This window comes from Geospiza fortis, unplaced genomic scaffold, assembly GCF_000277835.1.
Source record: "Geospiza fortis unplaced genomic scaffold, GeoFor_1.0 scaffold173, whole genome shotgun sequence".
Classification (NCBI taxonomy): Eukaryota; Metazoa; Chordata; class Aves; order Passeriformes; family Thraupidae; genus Geospiza; species Geospiza fortis.
The window spans coordinates 3,641,547-3,651,860 of record NW_005054334.1 but is presented as its reverse complement, the minus strand read 5'-3'; positions in this window follow the sequence as shown (position 1 = coordinate 3,651,860).

Genomic DNA, 10,314 nt, shown 5'->3' with positions numbered 1-10,314 from the left:
CTGCTTGGTGGGGACACCCCTCCTCCCCAAAAGCCCCCCCTTGGCTGCCCTGCACGGCTGTGGCTTGCCATGCTGGGGGAGGAGGGTGGGAATGGGCTTTGCTCAGGAGCTTCTGGAAACTGGGAGAAACTTTGGGAATGTGTGAGAGCTGCAGATGTGCAAGAAGGAATAGCGTAAGGAAGGAGGAATGGGGGAAGAAAGGAAGGAAGAAAGGAAGGAGCTATTGTCACTGGAGAGAGCTTTGTGTGCCCAGCATTGCTGAGATTCCTGCATCCCTGGCAGTCCTGCAGAGAGTCCTGCAGGGGGTGAGTGAGGGAGGAGAGGCCAGACAGGTGGACAAGAGGGTCTGTGCCATTCCTGGAGCTGTGTTTTCTTGAGATAAGTCTGACCTATTCGCAGTCACTCCGGAGCAGCAGCAGGAGCCGGCCTTTACGTCTGTCTTGACCTTCTATTGTGGCTCAAACATTGAAGGAGATTATGGCAGTGATCAAACAACTCCCAAACTTTGAGACATTCCCAGTATGGGTCCACAGCCATGCAGAGAAGGCCACACTTGCTGCCAGGCCCAAAACAGCCCATCTGGAATGTCCTGTCCTGGCCCTGTGCCAAGCAGATTGACTGGGGGGTCTGGGGCATCTGGGGGCTCTAACTCACATCTAGGGACTGTTCATCTCAAAATCCTGGAGAACACTCTCCAAGCAAGAGCCAACCACCACCAATGGCTCGGAGTCAAGTCCAGGCCACTGTGGCACCCAAACATGCCAGAAGCATCCATCATGCTATTCTTTTCTGCTCAGTTAAGACAAGCCCAGATCCAGGTCGTAAGTAATTGCAGGGAGAGGAGAGGCAATGAGAAGAAGGATGGCAGAAAGATTGAGATGTAGCAAAGGTACCAAAATCCATGTTTCAGGTATCTCTGGCTGGCTGCTTCAGGGAAAAGGAGGAGGCCTTGCTGAACCTTGGAGCACAAGGCCCTTCTCAAGGTGAGGAGCAGCGGTTGTACAGGATGTGTGTGCCATGGATTCTGTCTCCTGCTGCTCACACAAATGTCTGGGCAGGTTGGAAAGGGCAGAAAAAGGGAACATATGCTCCTTTTACCACTTCCAGACTTTAGGGACCAGGGCAGTCAGCCCAGTACCTTTCCTAAAAAAGGGGCCAGGAGAAGAAAAGCAATGCCTTCAGGGAATATCTTCAGGGGGAACATGAAGAAAACACAGGGTTTTACAGCTTTCAGCACAATTTTCAGAGGTGTGAAGAGAATACTGAATCCCCTTGCCATGCCTCAGGTGGTTGAATGCACGCACCTGTGTTAGACAGTCCTCGTGCAGTGACCACAGTCCTCTGCTGGCACTGGTGGCACTGGTGGCACTGGTGGCAGTGTGGTGTGCGTGAAGGTGGCAGGCAGCCCCCTCTCCTGAGGTCAGGAGATTTGCCCTGGAATGGCACACTGCCAGTGAGTGCATAGGAAAGGGCTAATATTTGGGTGCCGAAGACAAAGACCTGTAGGCTGGGCTTTACTTCAGGTCCAGCCAGAACTTGAGATGGCTGGTATTTAAAAAAATATTATTTTTTTTTTAACAGCAAGAAAGCATCTTTGGATCCCAGCTGGGTCCAAGGGCTGGTGAGACGTGAGGGTATATATGTACCACAGCCCTTTATCGGGATTTTTCCATTCTCTGAGGTATCTCAACCCTCTGTCTGCCCAAGATAATGGAGGGGCAGCCAAAATGGCATTTTAAACTCTTGGCTCCCTCTACCAACAATTGGACAAAGCAAAGAGGCAGGATGGGAGAAACTGGCTTTCTGGAAACTTCTGTTAGATGGCAAGGGGTCACACCCCCTTCAATAGAGATTGGAGTCGGGGGTCATTTTACATCTGCCTTTAATGAAGAATGGTGGGAAGGGAAATTTAGCTCCGATGAGCTAATTAAATATATATATAATTTCCACTCTGTGTGCAAGGGGAAAAAAAAGCCTTGGACCAGCTGCTAGGTCATTGTTTGTGAATTTAAAAATAAAAGTTTCTTGGCATAGGTTGCAGAGATGGAGGCAGTATCTTGCGTTGTCATTCCAGAGAGTAAGGGAGAGTGAGGGAAAGGAGGATGAAGCCAGGCAAGGATAGTTCAGCACGATTACGTGTTGCTCAGGTGTGTCTTGGCTTTTGAGCCTCTTTTCCCTCTGGCTGGTTTAGGTAATCAACATCCTGCCCAGATGGTGAGCCTCAGCAGGGACAGATTTACAGGTCCCACACCCTAAAGAGGCTGGAAATATCCTGCCATGGGGATGGCTCATGCTTGGCAGTGCCATGAGAACAGGCAGGCTCACCTGGGACCCTCACCCCATACAAGGTCCATTTCAGCTCAGATCCTGGCCCGAGCTCTATTGTAGGTGTATCTGTGCCCAGCCTCGTCCTCAGCTGTCCTGGATCCTGACTGGTAGTTCCAAGTGAACTCCAGTCTTTAGCTGGTGGTAGCTTGGTGTCCAGGATGCCCCTTGGGCCTGTGCTGCAGCCTTGTCTGCAGCCCTGTCTCCTGCTGCTCCTGACAGTAAATTCACTTGCCTAAGACTGGGACTGGAATTTGTCCCTGTTGTCACCTTGGTGGTGCTGATCACCTGTTGGACCATGCTGGGCCTGTGCTTGGCCTGAGCTGAGCTCTCCTCAGTCCTGAGCTGTTCTGGAGCCTGGTCCTGGGCTATGTGTGACCCAGACCCACACCTCCTTCTTGGGGGAAGGCCATGGACCTTGCACCCATAGCTTCCCTAGTGACCTTAGGGTACTACTGCATCGCTTTTTCTGTCCCTATGGCTTCTCAACACTGGCTTTCCCATGTCCCCTCCCACTCCCTGGCTCTCGACAGCAGGGCCTTGGCACCCCTCCCCATGTCTGCCTGCCTCTGGGAGCCTTTTTTCAGCTCTGTGTCTCTGAAGCACATTCATGTGCCTGCACCGCTTCCAAGTTATGATCCCAACCTGGCTCCAAATTCCCTGTCCCTGCACTGTGACCTTAAACCGGTCCTGTGCCACCATCCTCACCCAGTTCCATGACCCTGCTGTGTTATCCAGCATTTCACAAGGAGCCACCCACGGAGCCCAGACCTGCACGAGGTGTGAGAACACACCTTGATGTTACACTCCATTTAGCCCAGCTGTGCTGGAGGCGCATCCATGCCTGCTCCTGTCCTGGCTGTCCTGGTTTCCTGGGCAGTTTTCCTAGACAGACCTGACACCTGCTTTGTGGGTCGCTTCATCTCCAGCCTCATCTCCGTCTCTGCTTAGGTACTGAGGAGCTACACCTGGACCAGGGGGGTCACACCTGGGCTGGAGTCACACCTGCAGTGTCCCCTCCTGTGGAACAGCCCTCTTCTTGGTGGAGACAAGCCAGACCATGGTAGGAAGCCTCCTCTCCAGGGGCCTTGGTGCTGGATTTTCCCTTCCCACCCTGCTGCATCCATTAGTCTGATGCTTTCTGGCGGCAGCTGCACATGGAACTGGAGACCTGAACTTTTCCATTCCCCAGCCTCCAGCCCTGCCAATCCCTCCGAGCTGGGAATGGGCACTAAACTCAGCCTCCAGCAGCAAAGGGGTCCCGGCTGTCCCTCTCACTTCCCGAGCCCCCTGCGCTTTTCCCTCTTTCTGAGAGGGAAGGAAGGGGAGCATTTCTCTCTGCTCCAGTGGGTCCAGCCCTGCTTGGCTTCTCTGCAGGCTCACACTGTGTTGGTGGGCTGTGGCTGCTCTCCCCTTCCCTGTGAGCCCCAGGTGCTGCTCCCCTCTCCTGTCCCAGCAATGGCCCTGGCACACTCGCTGTGCTGTCATTCTGAAGACCCTGTCCCTGAATACTTGGCAAAAGGGAAATTAGCAATAATAATAATAATAAAAGAGACTCATAATCCTCCCAGACACATTATGCAGCCAGGGAAAGAGAGCAAAGCACGGAGGGCCTGGCTGGCCTCAAGGTCCCGTTCCACCTGCCTGTCAGCTCAGTGACCAAGCTGGGGAGGGTCAGAGGAAGCTCTTGGGAGACACTGTTTGAAGCCAAAGGAGGGTGAGAAAAGTTTTCCTTGCTTTTGAGTCAGCGTCCCAGCCCACCTGCCTGGATTCCACTATTGGAAAAGATCTCTGCACCTCCAGACACCCCACAGGCATGCTGGCAAGCTGGAGTTAGCTGCTGGTGTCCATCTTTGTGCAGACAATGCTGCTGGCCCGTGCTTCCCTTTCCACTGACACCGAGCAATGTGGTCAGGAGCAGTCCAGGCTTTTTTCCTCTCCAGGAGCAAGGCTGAGAGGATTCCCATGTGTGCACTTAAGACATGTCTGTCAAGAGGTGTTGGCTCCCTCCTCGCTGTGGTTGTGGGAAGGCCTTTTTGTTTAAAAAAGAAAGCAAATGAATAGATTCCCCTGACACCCAGACTTATCAGGCAGGAGCCCAAGGGAGTCCCTTGTTTAAACATCGGGAGTAGGTTGCTGGATAACACCCCTCCTCTCCCTCCCCCCTGGGCATTTCTGGGGGTTCTGTCACGCTTTTTTCTGCTTTTATTTCTTCTCTCTGAGCTTCTTGCTTCTGGCTGGGCCCACCTGGGGGAAGTGGGAGGACAGTGAGGGTCCTGCAGGCTTGAGCTTCGGGGCTGGAACAGCACAGGGGCAGTGCTGCTCTGGGGACTGCCATGGCAGAGCTGTAGGAGAGGATGCCATGAGCAGATGGAAACATATGGACAGTGCTTGGGGCAGGTCAGGGCCATGACATGAGGAGGCTGAAGTGGGAGAGAAAGTTTCCTCTCTCCTGATCTTAGGTTTCCCTCCCTTTCTGCGCATCTAAGCTGGTGAGGAAAAAACCAGTGTGCTCTCCTCCTCCCTGTCTTACAAAAACAGAGACTAGAGTCAAACTTGGAATTCCCCTCTGTCTCATCACTGGGGAGACAGGGTCCTGGTGGTGATCTCACCCCATCAGAAACCTTTCTGTGCATAAGGCTAAGCAAGCAATGAAGAGGGAGGACGGGGAGGAGGGGAGTTATGGCAGGAAACCAAGAACACATCAGACACTCTAAATTTAGATCTTTTTATTCAGCTCGGACAATATTCCCTGATTTCTCATTGTTCAGGAGAGGGCAGAGGGCAGGGGATCTATTGAAAGGCTTTGTCCTGAGAGATGCCACTTTGTCTGGATATAGGGGGGTGGAGGAGCCACACATCATGCTGGTCTGGCATGGGGGAGAGGTGCATGTCCCACACTTCCAAATGGCTTTGGGATGGGCTGGTGGGTGGGCACCTCTGAGCAGCTCTGGCACCTGTGAGGCAGAGCTCAGGGCTGCCCCCAGCCCTGCACTGCCAGGCCAGGCAGGCAGCCAGGAGCCCTGAGCTGTGCCTGTGCTTTGGGGCAGCTCCCCGTGGCAGCAGGCATCGGGCCCAGGGTGTGTAGGATAAACACACACCCTCTCTATACGTCTCGCTGCCTTTCCGGCACTGCAGCTCAAAGGCTATTTTTAAACTCCCTCCTTTATTACACAGGCCAGAAGATAGCACGGCCTACCTCCTGCCAGGCCAGGCGTGCTGCTCTCCCACCCAAAACTGGGGGCAAGCTGTCCCCCACAGGGCATGGGGGCACCCTGCCCAGTGCCAGGGGTGGGCTGCAGGGTGGGCATGACCTCTCTGCTCTCTCCAGGCTCAGGCCACTGCAGGCACAGCAAACTGGAGTGCCTGGCTGCACTCGTGCTGCTGTGCTGCTGGTACAAGGGTGCTGCTGCAGGGTGTTTGGTCCCACTGTGTCTGTGGGATGTCAGCTTTGCTCAGGGCCTGCAGCTCAGGGGAGGTTAAATGAGCTGAAAGTCGGCTGCAGCATCACCAAACCCGCCTGCTGCTGGTGTCAGCACCACCAGATGGGTGCAGGCAAGAGGACCAGTTCTTGCAGGTAGCACGAGCGGGGCTTTCCATCCTGGCTGGTGCCCTGACCCCCAGCCAGGAGCACTCTGAGTGGGTTTTGCTCTGTGACGTGAGCAGCAGCAGCAGGTGGCAGGGGCCGGGGTGGGGGGGGAGCCGCTTGCTTTTGGTTTTCGACCCTCATCTTCGTTTCACATGAGTCATGTTACGTTCTGAGCTGAGTAACTGCTGGGGCTATTTTTACTCCAGCTCAGCAAAGCTTCCTTCTCGCTGCTGCCACCGCCACCGCCGCTTGCTGCGGACCCAGGGGCAGAGGATGGGGACATGGTGAGTGGCAGAGGGCGAGGGCAGGGGAAGCAGTGTTTGGGGTGGTGTCAGTGGAAAGGGGGACCGCTGCCCACCTAATCAATTTGGAAACAAAAATAGTATATGCCTTTTGAAAAACAACAGATGACCTGCGATGTGTGGTGTATTCACACACACATACGTATGTATTTATTATACTGGGAGAGGGGAAGGGGGAAGGGAGAGAAATTCCTTTCGAGTGCTATTCACCAGTCTGGAAAAATAAAGAAGGAAAGCAGAACATTTTTTCCTTTCATCAAAACAGGAAAGAGAGGGGGAATGGGGTGGGGAGCAGATCCATAGACATAATGGATGGTTGCCAGTGTAAGGAAATTGTTCCCTTCTACCCTCAACTTGGGGGTTGGGGTGGGGGAGAAATCTATGGCAGCATGATCAGAGAAGGCTGCATCCCCTCCTCCCCACTTGATGCAGGAACGTGTGTGTACACGGGAAAGTGCTGGGAAATCAGTGCCCCCCAGCCTTGCCTTTTCTCTTTGAATCCTGCTCGAGCTGCACATCCGCAGAGATGTGAAATGCCTTTGCCTTCTCCTTCATCTCAAAGCACGGGGCAGGAAGGCACAGCCTACAGGAGCCCTCTCCCTCTCTGCCGTTGTCAGGGGCTGGGCTCTGCCCTCTGCATCTGTCTGCATGCTCGTCCCCCTTCCCCATCCTCTCCTCTCTGCCACGTTCCTGCCAGGAATGGGTGAGATGAGGGAGGTGGTGAGGGGCTGGGGGAATCCCTCTGACGGAGAGACAGGCAGAGGGGGTGGTTCCCAGGGAAAGCCTGGCAGGTCCCATCAAACGCCTGCTCGGCAGGTGACACCTTCCCTTTCCCCGGGAGCCGCTGGCTCTGTCAGGGTTTTACTCATCCTTGGAAAGCATTTTCCCTGCCAGTGCCAGGGGCGGGAAGGCAAATTATGCAAGCCCTGCATACCCTGAGGCTCTGCCTTTCTCCAGCCCCAAATGCAAGCACGGAGCTCCTTGCCTGTCTCTGTCTCCTTCCTTTGGCCTCTCCTTTCCTCCTTCTGCCTCCATGAAACCGAGCTCAGTGCTTCCTCAGGGAAGTCGGGGCAGCTCTCGTGTCAGCCCCTCTGGGGCAAACGCTGTGTAACACAGCGTGAGCCAGGCACAGTAACCCCGTCCTTATCCCGTGGGACGGCCGGGATAAACCCCGCTCAGCCGGGGGCTGTGTGTAACACCAGCTCGCCCACAGAGCGGATCTCCGGGTGTAAACGAGGTGTAAAACTTACTCCAGGTGCCTCCTTTCGCGGCCGCGGCGTCTCCCCTCCATTGAGGGCTGCGGCAGCCCCAGGGCGTGGGCGCAGGGATTGCTCATCCTCCTCCTGAACCCCGGCACCGGAGCAGCAGCAACACCTAAGCCAGATACCTTGAGTGGGCGGGCTGACTACACGTTGGCTGTCAACACCACCTAATTTCTTTCCATTGATTGTTTTCAAAATAGGACTCATCATGGAGAGGCTGAGACACCTCAGCTGTTCAGACTGAGTCTTGCTTTCCATTGTAAGCCCTGTTTTTCTTCCTGTTGTTTCATAATTCTCTACCTGCCCCCTCTGAAAAAAAAATGGTAATAAATTTAAAAAAATCACCCCTCACTCCATGCTGCTGTGGATAGTGGCTACTGTGATCATTTTTTCCATCAACACAAGATGAGGGGAGAGCAGCCTTGCAGCAAGGAACTGCCTATTGTCCTCAGACACGTGTGGCTCTCCTCCCTGGTGATAACAGAATAACCAGGGAGATGAGTTCAGCTGTTTGCAGGTTTGAGAGCTGTAGTGGTGGTGGAAGTGTTTTAATAAGAAATCCTGGTGCAGGCTCTTAGGAAATCTTGTTTTGTTGTGGTTTGTCTGCGGGGCCATTGCCGGCTAGCACAGTTGCAACCACATCTTGTCAAGTCGTGCTGCTCTAATGGGACATTTTTATGGTCCAGATGCTTCATGTAGCCTCAAAATACCTTCCCAATATATGCCATGGTGGTTTCAAACCTTAACCTGTGACATCCGGGACACCAACAGCCCTACAGGCCCTACAGGCCTCCACACCTACCCCACAGGCCAGGTGAGAGGGAGATCCACTTATTATCCCCATTAGTTTTAGGGGTTTGTAGGACGGATCTCAAACTAATTTCACACAAGTAAGAGAATCAAGGGAGCCCCCAGCAGGCTCAAGGCACAGCAGTTTTAGGTGCATGCATGCCCCCCTATCAAACTCAGTGCCAGGGAGACCTACCCACCCAATCTAAAGACATCACTAGAGAAAAATCTCTCCCTGTCTTAAAAACAGAAAAACTGCTGAAGCCTGAGCAGCTTGAGTATCACTTTGCTCTATTTCCAGGCAGGGTCATAGGTAGATGATTAGTCAAATTCCAAACATCCTCTTCCTTGCTGTCTGGAGGTTCTACAGGGATTAGCTTTTTGTTTCTGATGTCGAGCTTCTAAAAGCTGCCCAGCATCATCCACATGAAAATAAATAACTCTATTTCTATCCCATCTAGCATGTAATAGAGCCGGATATTCAAAAAAAAAAAAAAAAAGAGCACACCATATCTCCCCCAAAATCAGGCCCTGCAGCAGCTCTTGTTGCTACCAAGCAAGAAATTTGCAGCAGTCCCTGCTAGCTTTGTGCTGAGACCTTCTCCTCTGGCAGCAATATCTCTCCCTGCTGAGGAATTTGATCAGGCCTCCCACACGCAGGCTGTTCTGTCCTGGCCAGGAAGCCACTACAGCGTGGGGGACTCCCCACACAGGCGGCACCAGGGTAGTGGAGCCACCCCAGCTTGGCTGAGGGCAGAGATCCTCAAAAGGCACCTGGGCCTCCACTGACCCCTTGGGAACCTTCAATACCTAACGGGGTCATGGACATTCAGGACCCAGCTGTCCCCAGGGCCCTCTACAGACACAGAAGGACTTCTCAAGTCCTCACCTTTCCCCCTGCTGACTGCTAAGGAGCCCAAGGCTACAGCATTTCTTTGGCTGGTGCCATTTGGAAAGAGGTGAGATGGACCAAGGTCCTTTTAAAACCATTTTTTTGAAGCCCTCTACAGATTTCAAAGGGTATTTCAGCACCCAGGTGGACATCAGGGTTGCAGCTCCACCCCACTGGGGGGTTAGAGCCAAATTATCATCACTTGAAATGGCTGGTACGCTGCTGGCAAGCCAGGATGGAGAATGAGGGGAATTCTAAGAGCTCCTGAGGAATTTGGGGTGGGACAGGGCTATCATGGCTGGAGCATCTAAGATAAAGTCTTGTTAAGGTCTCTGACAGTGGAAATGAGCAAAGGTATGCTTTGCATTTCTGCTTCCTCCCCCTTGAGCTCCAGTATTGGAACCGAACCACGTGAGACTCAGTTTGAGGGGCTCCCAGGACCCTCCTTATCTCTGCACTCAGGCACCTCGGATGGCCTGGGCTTTGGAGCTGACTTGGCTTTGACCACCTCCCCAAGTGGGGAGAAATCTGCCCACTCTTCTTCTGGGTTGGGGTGAGTGAAGGTGACCCCTTGTGACCCAAGACCACCTTGACATTCTGCCCCAGAGGACCCAGGCTAGTTAAGCTAGCTACGGGGAGGACCCCCGGTATTCCTTGTGTCCCTGTGCTTCCTGACCAACACCCACATCCATGAGACCAAAATCAGGTTCAGGGGCATAGCTGGCCAAGCTGGGGTGTGCTGTCAGGTGCCTGCTGCAGAGGAGCATTTGGGGGACCGCCTGCTGCTCAGTTCCAGGGGCTGCTCCTCCTGCACCCGGGCACTTTGGAGTGCTGGTGCGAGACCGTGTGTTTTAGGGAGGGTTGGCTGCAGGAGACTTACAGGCACCCAGAGAGCCTGAGGGAGCATGTGTGATGCTGTGAGATGAGGCCACCGGTTTGCCAGTGGGTGTATGTATGTGAGAAGGGAAGAGAGAGGGGGAGAGTGAAGGAGAACACATGGATGCCCAGGGATGTGTGAATGAGACAAAATTTGCACGTAGCTGTGCATGCGAGCAGCTCGAGCAGAAGCGTGTGCGTAGCATGGGAAAGGCAGGGGGGATGCTTGGGATTCAGAGCGAGCGCCTGCCGAGCGCCTGCGGTGCATGACGGTGCAGG